Raw genomic sequence first — 15,856 nt, 5'->3', positions numbered from 1 at the left:
CAGACTGACTCTTGTTAGGGGCTAATGCAGCTGGTTGAAGCCAATGCTCATTTCCCATTCTGAAGATTCTATGGCTCTTGAGAATTATGTTAAATCTAATCTTCCTGTACTTTATAAATGGAGCAAGAAAGTTTGATTGGCATAACTTCTGTTTAGAGCATAGTTGCTGAATATTTTAAGCCCACTGTTGAGACCTACTCTTCAAAAAAAGATCTCTCGCAAAATATTACTGCTCACTGACAATGCACCTAGTCACCCAAGAGCTCTGATGAAGAAGTACAAGGAGATTAATGTTGTTTTCATGCCTGCTAACACAACATCCATTCTGTAGCTCATGAATCCAAAAGTAATTTCAATTTTCAAGTCTTACTATGTAAGAAATTTATTTTTGCCAGGTGCAGTGGTTCACACCTGTAATCGTAGCACTTTGGGAGGCTGAGGTGGGAGAATGGCTTGAGGCCAGGAGTTTGAGACCAGCGTAGGGACCATAGTGAGATCCTGTCTCTACTAAACTTAGCCAGGCATGGTGGCATGCACCTGTGGTCCTAGCTACTCAGGTGGCTGGGGTGGGAGGATCTTTTGAGCCCAGGAGGTCAAGGCTGCAGTGAGCCATGATCGTGCATTTCAGCCTGGGTGACAGAGCAAGACCCTGTCTCAAAAAAAATTAAATAAATAAAAATTCAAAATAAAAATAAAAGAAATTTATTTTCTAAGGCTCTAGCTGTCATGGGTGGTGTGATTCTCTGATGAATATGAGAAAAATAAATCAAAAACTTTCTGGATAGGATTCACTGTTCTAGATACCATTCAGAACATTCATGATTCGTGGGAAGAGGTCAAGAAACCAACATGAACAGGCATTTGGAAGAAGTCGATTCCACCCCTCATGGATGATTTTGAAGGGTTCAAGTTAGTAGAGGAAGGAAATGCAGATGTGGTGGAAATAGCAAGAGAATGAGAATTGGAAGTGGAGCCTGACAATGTGACAGAATTGCTACAATCTCATGATAAAATTTGAATGGATGAAAAGTTGCTTCTTATGGAAGAGCAAAGAAAGTGCTTTCTTGATATGGCATGTATTGATACTTCTCATGAAGATGCTATAAACATTGTTGAAATGACAAAAAAGGATTTAGAATATTCCATAAACTTAGCTGATAAAGCAGTAGTATGGTTTCAGAGGACTGACTCCAATTTTGGAAGAAGTTCTACTGTGGGTAAAATGCTGTCAAACAGCATCTCATGCTACAGAGAAATCTTTCATAAAAGGAAGAGTTGACTGATACAGCAAACTTCATTGTGGTCTTATTTTAAGAAATTGCTACAGCCACCCCAGCCTTTAGCAACCACCACCCTGATCAGTCAGCAGCCATGGCTCAGATGATCATTAGCATTTCTTAGAAATAAAGCATTTTTCAATTCAGGTATTTACATTTTTTAGACATAAAGCTTTTGCACACTTAATAGACTATATCATAAACATAACTTTTACAGGCAATGGGAAACCAAAAAATGTGTGTGTCGTTCACTTTATTGCAATATTTTGTTCTGGTGGTCTGGAACCTGAACCCACAATATCTGCGAGGTACAACTGTATTTAATCAGTTTTGTTCATAAACATTTTGGTTTGAAATCAGAAAGTTATAAGCCTATTTTTGAATTGAACTGGGTTTTAATTTTTTATTTTTGTAACTTCAAACTTTTATTTCAGAAATATTTGGCTCTAGAAATGAGTCAGACATCTCATTTTAACTGAGACATTTTTGCCAAACAAAATGAAAAGAAAATATGAATATTCTCTCCTCTTGAAAGAGAGATGTTGCTACAGGCTCTGACTTTTTTGTTGCTGTTACAAGAATTACTTAAACACTTGTTAAGGGAGATTTAATAACGGAAATGAGGAGCAGAGTAATGGCCTTTCTCCGTTAAAATTTTTACTTGCATTTTACAAGATGCACTTAATTATTTTACAACTGAAACTATTCTCTAAGGTCTTGGTCTGTACATAAGGAAAAACTTCTAACCATGGAAGTGATGTTTCCCTGGGCTCTATAGTTAACCAAATCCTTTTGTTGATAACAGCAGGAATCCTGTGAAATCCACTGGGAGATATGAGTGAGACGAGCTTCCCTATTGTATTATAGGTTTGCAACCAAGAAACCAATAGTTCAGTTGTGATGCAGCCATACCCAGAGATATTTTCCTTCTTGAAAAAATCCCAAGTTTCAATTTGGAATTTTGTCAGTTTTAAAATACCAGCATTAGTACCAAATTAAATTTGTTATCTTTACAGAACAATCCGGTCCCCATTAAAAGGTTGTTATTCTAAGATTCCTTTCCATAATAATCATAGTTATGGCTCTAAATCCTTTATGTACATTATCTCTAACACTCATGGTAATCTGGTAAAAGAGGTATTATTATATCTATTTTATAAAGCAGGACATCAGAACTCTAAAAGTCAGGTGACTTGCCTAGGACCATAGTACTCAAATAAATGGTATAACATGGTTCCAAGTTCTGCTGACTGGAATCCATATAGCCACCTTGAGGGTAGGAAGGAGAGTGTGAGTTAGCATCACTTTTATTGAGCATTTACTGTATGCTAGGCACTGGGCAGAGCACTTTACATACACTATCATTTTTTAATCTTCACAATGCCACAAGATAGATACCATAATTATCTCCATTTTACAGGTTAGGAAATGAACTGAGGCTTCACCTGGTTAAGTAACCCAAGTCATAGATCTGGAAATACATGAAGCCAGATCTAAAGCCCTGATCCATCTGACTCCAAAACACAAATAAGACCAAATTAATACTTCCAACAAATAATTCTTCTTGAAAAGTTACTTGCTTAGTCTCATGATGCCACCATTGTTTAAAATTTTTCTAGAGCTCATCTTTTGAAATTGCCTTCTTAGAATCAGTTTGTGAACCACATAGGAAAAATTGTTCCCTTAAACCAAATTTATAATAATACTACATTCCAGATGACTTTTGGATTTTTCCAAAAATCAAATTTATCTCCAAAGGATAAAGATTTGATATTACTGAGACACTACTCACTTAGGGGCATAATTTCTATATGTTCTTTTAAAAATTAGTATCTCATAGCTCATGATTACCTCTCAATCCCATTGTCCAACCAACCTCAGCCGCATTCCCACACTGTCCCTATCCCCGGACATATTTTCTGTGCATGCTTTCATGTGATAATTCACAGAAGAAAGACAGACATCTCTGTATGAAAGGAGCATGAACCTGAAAGAAGAAAAAGAGAATAATTATTTAGGAGAATTCTTAATTCCCCAGAATTCTCTTCATGACAACTCAGAGCCTTTTCCCATTAATGAACATTTTAACCTGGCAAAACAGTCCTATTCCCCGGAAATGATAAATCACTTTCAATATTAGCCTCCGTTTTGCCAAAACCTTCTTAAAGGGGCAGGTGAAGCTTGTGTACCTGTAGCCATTGAGCATTTTGATGAAAATTAGTATCATTTTGAAATTCCAAATCACTCATAGGATATCACTTTTGAGCTAAAATCCTACTAAGTTGGGGAGAGATTGGCATTTAAGCAGATGTCAGCAGTGTTTGGGGAAATGTAAATTGAGGTACAGATGGTGACTGCTAGGGAGTTAAGAGCATCTGTGTTCTAGGAGAAAAAAAATATATTTGTGAAAAAAAATCTTAAATAATAACTGAAATTCCGAACTCGATTTTGAAAGAAGACAAGAATATATTCTCATTGGATGGCACTGTTTGATAAGTTTCTTATCATGTCAAAGATGACTTGAATTTCTGGATCCTGGATCTAATTTAGATTCAATATAGGGAATTATATCCTACATCTTCAGTAAGCCAAAATTAGAACTTCTACTCCAAAAAGCACAACTAACTGAGGGTTAACGTGGTCAAGTAACCCAACTCATACATTTGAAATATATGAAGCCTAGATTTTGGATTCTTCTATTTCAGTCAATTACGTACCTCAATGTAAGCTGTAAGGAAAACATCAGTTATCTGTGATACAGTGGTTAAGAGCAGGGCTCTGGAGACAAAGAGACTGAGTTCAAATTCTAGCACTGCCCCTTTGTAGCTGTGTGACCTTGGGACACATTACTTAATTTTTCTAGGCCTCAGTTTCCTCATTTGTACAATGAAGATAAAAATAATAATACCTAAACCCACATCATTGTTTTGAGGATCAGAGCTACATGTGACGCGCATAAAGCCTATGGTAAGCATCACTAAATGTTAGCTAGTATTAAAATAGGCTTTCTTTCTAATCCTAGGAGATCTATATAGGACTGGGTATCACTAACCTACTCTCTCCCCAGGTCCCACATCCCCACCCCTATCATGACCTAGTGAGAACAACAAACTATAAATCTCAGAAACTGGGAAATCCATAGTTGGTGCAGATCATCAGGCTTTAACAAAGGTCCTTTGTTCTCCCTTCTAATGGGTCTCTAGAGATTTCCCATCGAAAGAATCAGTCACTCTGAATATGAACACCTACAAGTTTTTGTTTTGTTTTATTTTGTTACTGTTGGGTTTATTTTTGTTGTGGTCAAAAACACCTAACACAAAATTTCTCATCTCAACCATTTTTAACACTACACATTTGTAGTTTTTAGGTTAGTCCTTTTTGTGAGATGCAGAAACTTTTCAGGTCACCAGGATAATTCAGAAAGCTACATTTCCATTAATGTCATTAGCATTCTAGAAACCTAGTGTGCTAAAACACTTTTCCACTAAAAGATCTAATTTACAAGACGGCGAAGACTGAATCAACATCTCTCTATCCTGTGTGTTTGTTTGTTTGTTTGTTTGCCCCTAAGGATTCTTATGCTCAGCTGCTCATATTAATCTAGTTTTTCAATGAGTTTTCCCCTTAAGGGGAAATCAAGGAACCAAAAGGTTAATCAATTCAGTCATATTAGGGAGCCATGTAGGAACCATATCAAAATCCAGACTCCCAGGTTAGAGTTTAATGTGCTGTACATCTTCCTGATTGGAATGAGTTTATGCATTAAATGCCATACACAAATGGATGCATTTAACTTCGTTCACGGCATACCCGCAAACTCATTTACTGGATCCATAAGCACTTGTAAACATTGCTAATGGAGTTTGCTAAATGAATATTATAAACGTAATCCAAATGAGCTCTCCATGGAAATTGCAAATCATATGAAAAATATAGTGCATTTGGTTATAGCACGTTTCAGGAATGGTATGTTTTAGTTAATTGTGTTAGTATATTATACATGGCTAAATGTGAGTACTAGCACCTAGAAAAAAAAATAACTCTGCTTGCTTAATACCATTCAACTGAGGATATTAAATATTATATAATCCATAAATCAAAGGTACTTTATTACTAAAGTAGATCTTTCTGGCTCACACTGTATCCCTGGAAGGAAGCTAGGGCTCTTAAAAAGATGTGCAAACTCCTTTGGCCTGTTAGAATTATCATTAGGATCCCTGAAACAGTTTTCAAAATGGTGCACCCTGGTGGCTTGAAATAGTTACTACATCTTTCAAAAGACATTCACATTGGGATTTGAATCAAAAGTTATGCTCTTTAACTAATAAAACTACAGAGGCCGTTTTAAATATATGGTAGTCTTTTTTTTCTTTCCTCTTTTTGAAATACTCTCATATTTTCAACTATGTTTTCTATAATTTACAGTTACTTTATTTGAATGAAAATTCCGTTTTAAAGTCATCTCTTGCCCAAAGTGGAAGCAAGCCATAATCTAAGACTTCTAAAAGTTTTATATCTTGATGATGATGTATTTCAGGCATTTGCAAACTAAAAACGCTATTCACAAATGGAAGTCTGATGCTCATAGGAGTTCAATCCTCTCACAATGTGAACTTTCATTCTTTTGTTTTATAGAGTGAGAGACTGAATATACAAAAGCGCAGCGGTCAGACCATATGTAAAAGTAGAGCTTTGACTTCTAAAATGGAGTCATCTTCCCAGGAAACCAACCCATCATCAATAATAGCTGGCCTCCTATAAGTCAGACTTGTAGGAAATCAGACTGCTATCTCTGGTAACAATCCAGAAAGCCAAACAATTACCTCTGGAACAGTCAGCTTCAAATGGCCAGGACTTAATTAATAACCCACATCTTCTCTAATCTTTGTCACTGCTCCCAACTTAGGATCAACCACAAAAAGCTAAATATGCACCCCTAATAAATCACATCAGATGCCCTGCTTCTATTAATAGTTAGTTCATCTACAGCTTCCCAATGCCAATAGCCTCCAGTTAGGGCATACCTGAAGCTTTCCGTTTGTCTACTGTGAAGTTTCTCCACTTCTCTACCTGCCTTTGAGTCTCTGCCAAAACAAAAGTGACAGTGACTGTTGTAGCTGACTCCCTTTCTAAAGCAATCTCTGAATAAATGACCTTTGCTTGTTCTCATTTTGTTGGTCTTTGCCTATTTCTACAAGAACAATCCAGATAATGTTTTAGAGACCAAAGTAAATGCTGAAATACATTCTATCTGGCATATGGAAAGAACTGTTGGGATTTAGATTCTGGTAGAGATTATCCTTTGAAGCATTACAGAGTCTATATCATTCTGATCATTCTGGAAGAAACTCTTCTTGAGATATACTTGTCATGTACATAAACAGACTTCCCAGGACAAGAAGGTGTGAGTCAAGCTATTATACAGTATCATGAAATTTTCCCTTTTTTTTTTTTTTTTTTTTTTGAGACAGAGTCTCACTCTGTTGGCCAGGCTGGGGTGCAGTGGCGCTATCTTGGCTCACTGCAACCTCCGCCTCTTGAGTTCAAGTGATTCTCCTGCCTCAGCCTCCTTAGTAGCTAGGGATTACAGGCACCTGCCACCATGCCTGGCTGGTTTTTGTATTTTTAGTAGAGACAGGGTTTCACCACGTTGGCCAGGCTGGTCTCAAACTCCTGACCTCAGGCGATCTGCCCGCCTCGGCCTCCCAAAGTGCTGGGATTACAGGCATGAGCCACTGCACCTGGCCGAAACTACTTCTTAATAGCTATTGTTTCTTAATACCCAGAGAAATATAGCCCAACTGGATTATTACTCTAGCTACCATGTACTAGATTCACCTCTTTTTGAGCTCATCTTGGACGTTATTTCTCGGTTCCTCATTCAAAGCAAATACTAAACGTCGGAGGCTGTGTTTGTAAATGCAAAGATAATGAAAATGGACCCCCCAGCCCTCACCCCAGTCCCCAGTGCCCAGGACAGAAAAGCATTAGCATGTGACTTTTCCCTTTTTTCAGTTTCATAATGTTGTTTTATTTTTACCCCATTTTTTTCTTTTCTAACTTGGGTGGAGTTCTTAGGCTAAATAGAGACTGGAAAACAACCTAAAAAAATAACTTACCTTTGGTAGCTGAGGATGAAATGTGCTGAGTAAACAAATACTATGGCTAGTAAATCAGTATACCTACCAAACATTAATGCCCAAGTTTTAGAACAATAGGTCAAATGTTATTTATTCAGTTATACTAAATGTGTGTTTTTGTTTGTTTAGGTTTTTTTCTAAATCTAAAACTGTTTTAAGAATCATGCAGTGACTTGAAATTATCATTATGAACACCAATTATCATTATATACATAAAGCATAAACATGCATTGATTTGGCCCAGATAAAAGGAGTTTTCCAGAGAGATATGCATTTTTTTTTCCCAAAAGACGCCACCAACTTCTACTACTTTCAACAGGACTCAAGATACTATTTGGGGATAAAAATGCTTTGATTGCCCAGATCTGAGACTACAGCACAAAATGTGAGTGCTTATTTTCTCTTTAATGGGCATACCTCAGATGCTACTGAGAATCATAACTCTCTTTTACATCACTATAGGATTTTCATTACAGGAGATCTTTAAACATGACATAAAAATATTCCCTTCATAATGAAGCTTATCCTATATTTCCAATTAGTTTAGCAGACCTTCAGGGAATTTTTCTGTTTCTTCCATTCCATTTTTATGATGAGGTGGCTAAAACTCAACATAATATTCTAGACAAGGATATGCTGTCAATTTATATAATGGCACCTTAATATTGTCCACATTATTCTCCTCTTCCAGTGGCTTATTTTTAGCACTGTTGCACATTGAGCAAGGCTTATGATCTTTCTCTTGGAAGGTTATGGCTAATTCAATACCCATCACTGTGTATGATTAGCTTAAATTGTTCTTTCAGATGTGCATCACCTCACACTTGCCTGTTTCAGATTTCATCTTCATCATATTTTCCAATTACCTGGTTTTGTTAAGTCTTGCTGGAATCTCTTGTGGTCCTTATTGGACTGAAAATTTAGGGTCATTGAATAATATCACTCCTTTATTCACCTCATCTTATAAATGGTTAATAAATATATTCAACAACAAAGATCTTTTCTGGCACAGATCTCCAGGGCATTCAGCTATTAACCTCATTCTGCATCCACAACTGGACCCACCGCCATTCTCTCAGGGCTCTTTCCCCGGCTTTTTAATCCCTGGTCTGGCTTTTACCTCTGAGGCTACAATGAATGACAAAGTTTTCTTATCAGCTGCTTGGAAGGTAATTTATCAAAATGCCTGTATGGGTCAAAAAAGCTCATATGCACGTCTGGCAGTGTTCATGTGATCAAAACTTAAATGGCAACCAGCATACACAATACCGTAGCCCGAGTTATGCTGATGAGCCATTTTGTATGCTGCTCCCCCTTCTCTTTCTCTCTCTTTCCTTCTTTCTTTTTGTTAGAGGAATAAGATGCTTACTTTCAGTTACTTATAAGCCCTCTGGGCTCCTCTTATTAGAGGAGTCTTTGGACCTACCATCTGCCCACTCTATCTCCTTATCTGTTTAAAATAGTAACTGGATTTGACTTGAAACTCACATGACTGTGAGGTGGTTTATGATTCACACAAAGTGCATTATTTATCTTTTCCTATGGAAACTACACAACCTAAAGAAAAGAATAAGGTTTCAATGTCATCTCAAGAAAAGGAAAGGTTTTACATTGCCAAATGAGTCAATATGAGGAGTCAATTCAAAATTGATTCTTCTGAACATTGGCCAAACAAGGAAATAAAATATGTCTTAAAGGGTTGGTTATTCACTCCCATGGCATAGTTTGACTTATATACAACTTTCTAGCAAGACACCCTCAACTACAGGGACATCTGAGTGTGTGTGTGTGTGTGTGTGTGTGTGTGTTTGGCTCTGTATAAATGTGAATTCTTAATTTAAGTGCAATGTGCATTGCCACCTTATCATCCTAACTACACAGAATTTTATACTCTAGCTAAAACTAACATAACCCCCTCTTGGATCACCCCCAGATAAGTTCCAAAATGCCTCCTCAGAGCTCTAAGGTAAGTGGTATCTCATTTAAGGTAGGTGGTATCTCATTTCAACTTACAGTTTGAAATCACATAGATTCCATTTACCTTTCAGATTCTAGCAGCAGTTAAAAGAACCAAGAAGAAGAAGTGGTTATCTGGACAGGGCACTCACTTCAAAACATGTATTACATTTTCAAAGATCCTAAAATTGCTAATGATAAACCACTTAATGGCACAAACTCTCTCTTCACCAAGAGCATTTTTTGCTGCTTTTAAATCAGAAAAAAAGATACAGAACAAGAGCAGATAAAGTAATAACGTCTCAGTGGGAAAAGGTACATTCCACAGGTCTCAAATCCCCTTCCAAACCTAAAATTGAGAGTTGTTTCATACCTAGATAATTTTCAGATTCAGACTAATGTGTGCCTGCTATTTCAAAGCTGGTATGTTGTGAAGTCTTCCTTAGTATCTAGTACATTTATGATGGTTTTGGAGAAATTACATCTAGCACTAGCATTGCCACTACTAGCATAAATCAAGTAGTTTGGGGTTGTGCAAAGTGGGGATAAAATCATATTAAGCCAAACAACAGATGCCAAAAGAAGGTGAACATCTCAGAGGTGAATAATAACTTGAGGGGAGATACCATATCTTCACTTAGATATTTCACGGCTTTTTAGTTCCAGGCATTTTGTTCAACCATCAGCTGTTTCATTGAGTTAGACAAGCCTGTGCTGCGTTCTGGTTTGGCTATGCATTTATTCAGTCAACAAAGATTGTTTACTGCCACTGTATGGCATTACTCACGATACATATGAGTATAAAAGTGAAAACAAGTGTCAGAACTTAATAAATGTCTCCTCTCAGGGCTCCACCTTGTCTAGGTTTCCTCATCCTAATTTTCTTTTGACATTGTATGATTTTGAGATATCATAAAGATAACAGCAGCAGGGGACGATTTTAACCCCACTTTGCACAACCCCAAACTACTTGATTTATGCTAGTGGTGGCAATGCTAGTGGTGGCAATGCTAGTGCTAGATGATAATTTCTCTAAAACCATCATAAATGTACTAGATATTAAGGAAGACTTCACAACATACCAGCTTTGAAATAGCAGGCACACATTAGTCTGAATCTGCAAATTATCCAGGTATGAAATTGAACTCTCAATTTTAGGTTTGAAAGGGGATTTTAAAATATCATTAAGATATCATCTGAAGATTGTTACCATACAGAGAACAATGGGAAAATCCCTTATTTTATATATTTGCGTTTTTCCTTGCCTTCTTCACTTCTTTCATAGAGCATGTAGTCATGCTAACTGAAGCACCAGAGTGTAGCATGCAACAACATGGACAACATGTCTGAATCTGGTTAAGCCCGCAAAGCTTGAACAGTCATTCAAGACATTCACATAAAGACCTGGCTAATGTTACCCATTCTTGGCATCAGGATCTGTGAAATGATCACCTCTAGTAAATTTCTATTTTTAAGTCTACTGAGTGAAGTGAAAACTGTTTCACTATCAGTACCTTATTCTTTAATTATAAAGCTCTACTGAGTTTCAGTTATCATCTCAAAGAGATGGAGGAAAAGGGAAATAAATTCTAAGTAAATACTTTCCATGTTGCTGGTGGGCCAGGAAGGAGGAGGTGAATTCATTTTCCATATGTGATAATATATTTTAGCAGAAATCCTTTATTTCATTTTTGTTTTTTTTTTTTTTTTTTTTTTTTTTTTGAGACGGAGTCTCGCTCTGTCACCCAGGCTGGAGTGCAGTGGCGCAATCTCGGCTCACTGCAAGCTCCGCCTCCCGGGTTCACGCCATTCTCCCGCCTCAGCCTCTCCGAGTAGCTGGGACTACAGGTGCCCGCCACCACGCCCGGCTAATTTTTTGTATTTTTAGTAGAGACGGGGTTTCACCGTGGTCTCGATCTCCTGACCTCGGGATCCGCCCGCCTCGGCCTCCCAAAGTGCTGGGATTACAAGCGTGAGCCACCGCGCCCGGCTTCATTTTTGTTTTTAATTTGAATTGACAGAATAAACAATAGCCTGGATTCCTGCTTCCTGCTAAGCTATTTATTTTCGTAAGACTTATGTTGTCATATTAAGACTCTTTAATTTTTTTCTGATTACTCAAAAAATCTCTGGTACTTATGGAATTCATGTCATTTATTCCTATACATCATAAATTATTTGATTATATTTTATAATATTAATATATAAAATGATAGTATTTTAATTTTGTGTGTGTATGTGTGTGACAGAGTCTTGTTCCATCGCCCAGGCTTGAGTCCAGTGGCATGATCTCGGCTCACTGCAACCTCCACCTCCCGGGTTCAAGCGATTCTCCTGCCTCAGCCTCCTGGGTAGCTGGGATTACAAGTGCTAACTTTTGTATTTTTAGTAGAGATGCGGTTTTACTATGTTGGTCAGGCTGGTCTGGAACTCTTGACCTCGTGACCCACCTACCTCGGCTTCCCAGAGTGCTGGGAATATGGGCGTGAGCCACTGTGCTCGGCCAGTATTTAATTTTTATAAAAAATGCTTCCAATGTTTTCCAAACAGTAAGATATTTTGGCCTGGTGTGGTGGCTCATGCCTGTAATCCCAGCACTTTGGGAGGCCAAAGGGGGTGGGTCACCTGAGGTTAGGAGCTCGAGCCCAACCTGGCCAACATGGTGAAACCCTGTCTCTACTGAAAATACAAAAATTAGCCGGGTGTGGTGGCAGACGCCTGTAATCTCAGCTACCCGGGAGCCTGAGGTGGGAGAATTGCTGGAACCCAGGAGACGGAGGTTGCAGTGAGCCAAGATCGCACCATTGCACTCCGATCCGAGACAACAGCAGTGAGACTCCATCTCAAAAAATAATAATAATAATAAAAATAAAAGATATATCACTACTCGCAAAGTCTTAACTAAGATTGTTCTGTACATTGAAGCCACTATTTTCTCGCTGATAATCGCGCTCTCAAAGCCCAAGAGGGTTGCATAAATTGTTACTCCCCATTATCTCTTTCTTAATATCTGGCGATTTATTTTTATCATCATCTCTCTCTTAAAAATTCAGCTGTCTGAATTTTCTTTTTAACCCTTTCCAATCAACAGTACCTCCCAAAAATGAGGAATAAGGACAAAGAGAAAAAGAAGCAAAAATGGAAGAAAAGTTTTGAAAGTTTGTTTCTAGTGGCTTTGATGAGCAGTTAATAATAACCAACTTTGTGCTTTTGGATTTGCTGGAGTTGCTTGACAAGAATGGGTGGGGGCCCAGGAAGCAGTCATTGGACCTCTAGCTCTCTGCTCATCTGTTACTGTATTTACCCAGAGAATGCTGAAGCAACATTGCTGAATACTTGGTCACAACCTCTTTCCTATTCTTCTTGTTCTACTGCCTCAATTTGGCCTCAGAAAATGTGAGGGAAAAGAGGAATTAAGAAGTACAAAATGGAGGGTGGGGAGTACATGAATGGATCTTTGCCCTTTAAATATCCCATAAAGAGTTTTGGTTATCGTACTTTGCAATCCTATTCAGTCCTTCAAAAATTTACATTCAAATAAAGATGTAAGCCCATAGAAAAGCATTCCACCAGATTCCCAGAACTTAGCACAAATTCTGGCATAATCCAGTCTTAGAAAAAATAATATAAAGAAGTATATAAGAGCTCAAATATAATATGAAATTGTAATAATACAAATGATATCAACAGGTTCTCCATGCTAAGTGCTTCAGAAATGCATCATTCTTTTTCTAAAGCTCTGTGGAGCTGAGACAAAATTCTTTCCCAAAACAACAGAAAAAGTGAATGATGACTAACTAGAATCATTTGCTCCCAATTTTCTGACCAGCCTGTGCTGTGTAGGAGCCCTGCCTCACTCCCACCTTTGGTGTTTGGGTCAAGACTCTGCAGGCAGGCCCTGTTATCTAGAAACCATATCTTAAGGTGTCAAGTGTCATAAAGCTGACCAACTTAAAATCCTGTATATGTCTCTCAAACACCCTTGGTTTTATCATCCATGGAAGCCATCTCACAAACAGCAAAGCAGAGAGGAATAAATGCTTTTTAAAATATGTAAATATAATCAGGCCACATTGAAAGAGCTAAACACTGAACACTTAAGCAGCAAAAATCAGTGTGATATGTACAATAACAACAAGAGTAGCTGCAAAACAAAAGTGTGTTTGTTCAATGACCCCACTCTAAATAATCCTACTCTCTAAAGTTGCAAATAAAGAATAAATAAGACTATGTGCAATGTTTTCCTTTATTCTTGATGCTGTCCAGAATAGGTAAATTGTCCTATTTTAAAGTCAGGTCTCTTACTAAAAAAGCCAAGGTCTCAATGCAGGACTGATGGTAGTCACACGAAGTTAAGGGGTTGGTTGATACCTGGTAAAGACTATGTGAGCTGAGCCATCAAGTTAGTTTATTTCAAAGACCCCCAAATATGTGGTCTATCCTCAAAAAAATAAACATTTTTAAAACCAAAATTGTATAAAATATACACCGAATACAAGTTAAACTGTGGAAGAACAATAGTGACATTAACTATGCCATCAGTCCAGACACTCACCCACAGAGCTAGAATCTTCTGAGCTCATTTTAATGACTGTAAGTCTTTCGCTAAAGCTTCAATATATCAAATATATTCATTATCTTCCATGTTTTCAGGAACTAATTACTACCGTGATCTTCCCCTGAAATATTGTGCTTTTAAGTTAAAACAGACAAATTCAGTGCAACGTAAGCTGGTTCTGTGGAGGCTATCTCAGTCCTCTGAAATTCTTACTTATCTGCTTTGGCTATGTAAGTGGTGACCCAGTGCCCTGATTTTGGTCATAATTTTACAAAAAGCCAAATTAGTTACTTGATTAAAAAAAAAAATTCAAGTACAGAGTCTGAATAGTAAATATTTCTATTCGAAGTGTGAACACAAACATGTTTCCTTAACAGTTTATTCACTGGGAAATATTTTTAGAGATGGGTGATGCTGTTCTTTCTGTAAGTGCTCCTACAGCAAAAATGTGTGTGACTTATTTCTAAACTCAAGAAACGGCATTAATTGAAAACCCAAGTGCCACAAACCTGACAAAGCTAAACGGTGCTTCCAGTGCACCTTGTTTGCCTTGTTTTCTCTTCCAAGAGCTGTTCTGGCCTAAATCGAGTCCCTCGCACTTCCTCTGTTGTCTGCTGCTTTCATTACATGTTACACCATAGATAAGCCCAGATCATTGTCCATCTAAACCCAGAGCAATTTTAATTGAAAGAAAAAGAGCATTCAAAAGTTGAACATTAAGACTTTAAAAGTCACAAAGTAATAATAGTGAAATAATATCTCATTTCCTTCCGTTGCTGGATTCCAGGTGAAACTGATTGCTGTGGTTTGTTGGTGCTTTCTGATTTGGAAGATGAAAATGTCAGACATCTAAGCATCTAAGAAGTAGCTACCTAAAATGGCTAGTTGGGAGAAAACCAGCCAGAGTAGTTAAAAAAAAAAGAAGGATAAAAGCAAGGGACTATTGTTTCATTAAGAAAAAAACAAAGATATCTAAAATCTGAATGAGAAAATATTTAATGAACAAAGAAATGTATTTCATTAGCTATAAAACTAAAATAAGTCTCTCAGGTTTTAACTATAATTTCCCTATGATGACAGGATTAGGGTTCAGGGGAAGACACCAAACTGGGCCTCACATACGCCATCTCGGCAAAGAAACAGAGGAGACATACCACAGCAAAGTGAATCATGATGTCTATCTTCATGATAGCTATATTGTGACACATGTTTAATACACTGAGCTCCCCTAAGGAAATAAAAACACTTTCTGCTTCAATTAACTTTTTTTTTTCTTTTTTCTTTTTGAGACAGCGTTTTGCTCTGTCACCCAGGCTGGAGTGCAGTGGTGCAATCTTGGCTCACTGCAACCCTGCCTCCCAGGTTCAAGTGATTCTCCTGCCTCAGCCTCCCAAGTAGCTGGGATTACAGGTGCACGCCACCACGACCAGCTAATTTTTGTATATTTAGTAGAGACGGGGTTTCAACATGTTGGCCAGGCTGGTCTTGAACTCCTGGCCTCAACTGATCTGCCTGCCTCAGCCTCCCAAAGTGCTAGGATTACAGGTGTAAACCACAGTGCCTGGCCCCAATTAACTGACTTTTAAGAATAATGATAACTAAAACTTTTTTCTCAAATAAATATGTATAACTTTGAGGACTTTGGCACTTTCAAAAACTTCCTAGAGTCAAAAGAAAATAGAAATTTTAAATATTTTAGTATTTCTGTTGTTTCAGAAAGGAAGTCCTGTCTTAATGGGCTTGATATCGTCATCCCCTCTCACAGCTCCCCAGGGTAGAGACTTTTATACAGTAGCTATCCTGCTCAAAGCTTGTCAGAAGCAGGTCCAGGATCAGGATCCAGATGTATTTCCTGCTATGATTTAATATTACATTTCAGGCAATAAGTGCCTAAAGCAATTGGTTTCTCCATTATAGGAGAAACA

General features: G+C 37.7%; 1 long non-coding RNA gene across 1 annotated transcript in view; it reads right to left on the bottom strand.

Moving 5' to 3' along the window:
* LOC129489262 (uncharacterized) overlaps positions 1–3,202 on the bottom strand; it is a 31,117-nt gene extending 27,915 nt beyond the window's left edge. Inside the window, exon 1 of the long non-coding RNA XR_008659939.2 lies at positions 3,129–3,202. This is a non-coding gene — a long non-coding RNA (uncharacterized lncRNA). The remainder of the gene's footprint in view (positions 1–3,128) is intronic.
* Positions 3,203–15,856: the final 12,654 nt, after the last annotated feature.

This window comes from Symphalangus syndactylus, chromosome 9, assembly GCF_028878055.3.
Source record: "Symphalangus syndactylus isolate Jambi chromosome 9, NHGRI_mSymSyn1-v2.1_pri, whole genome shotgun sequence".
Taxonomy (NCBI): Eukaryota; Metazoa; Chordata; class Mammalia; order Primates; family Hylobatidae; genus Symphalangus; species Symphalangus syndactylus.
Note: the sequence above shows the minus strand (reverse complement) of the source record. Positions and strands in the feature narration are given on the sequence as shown.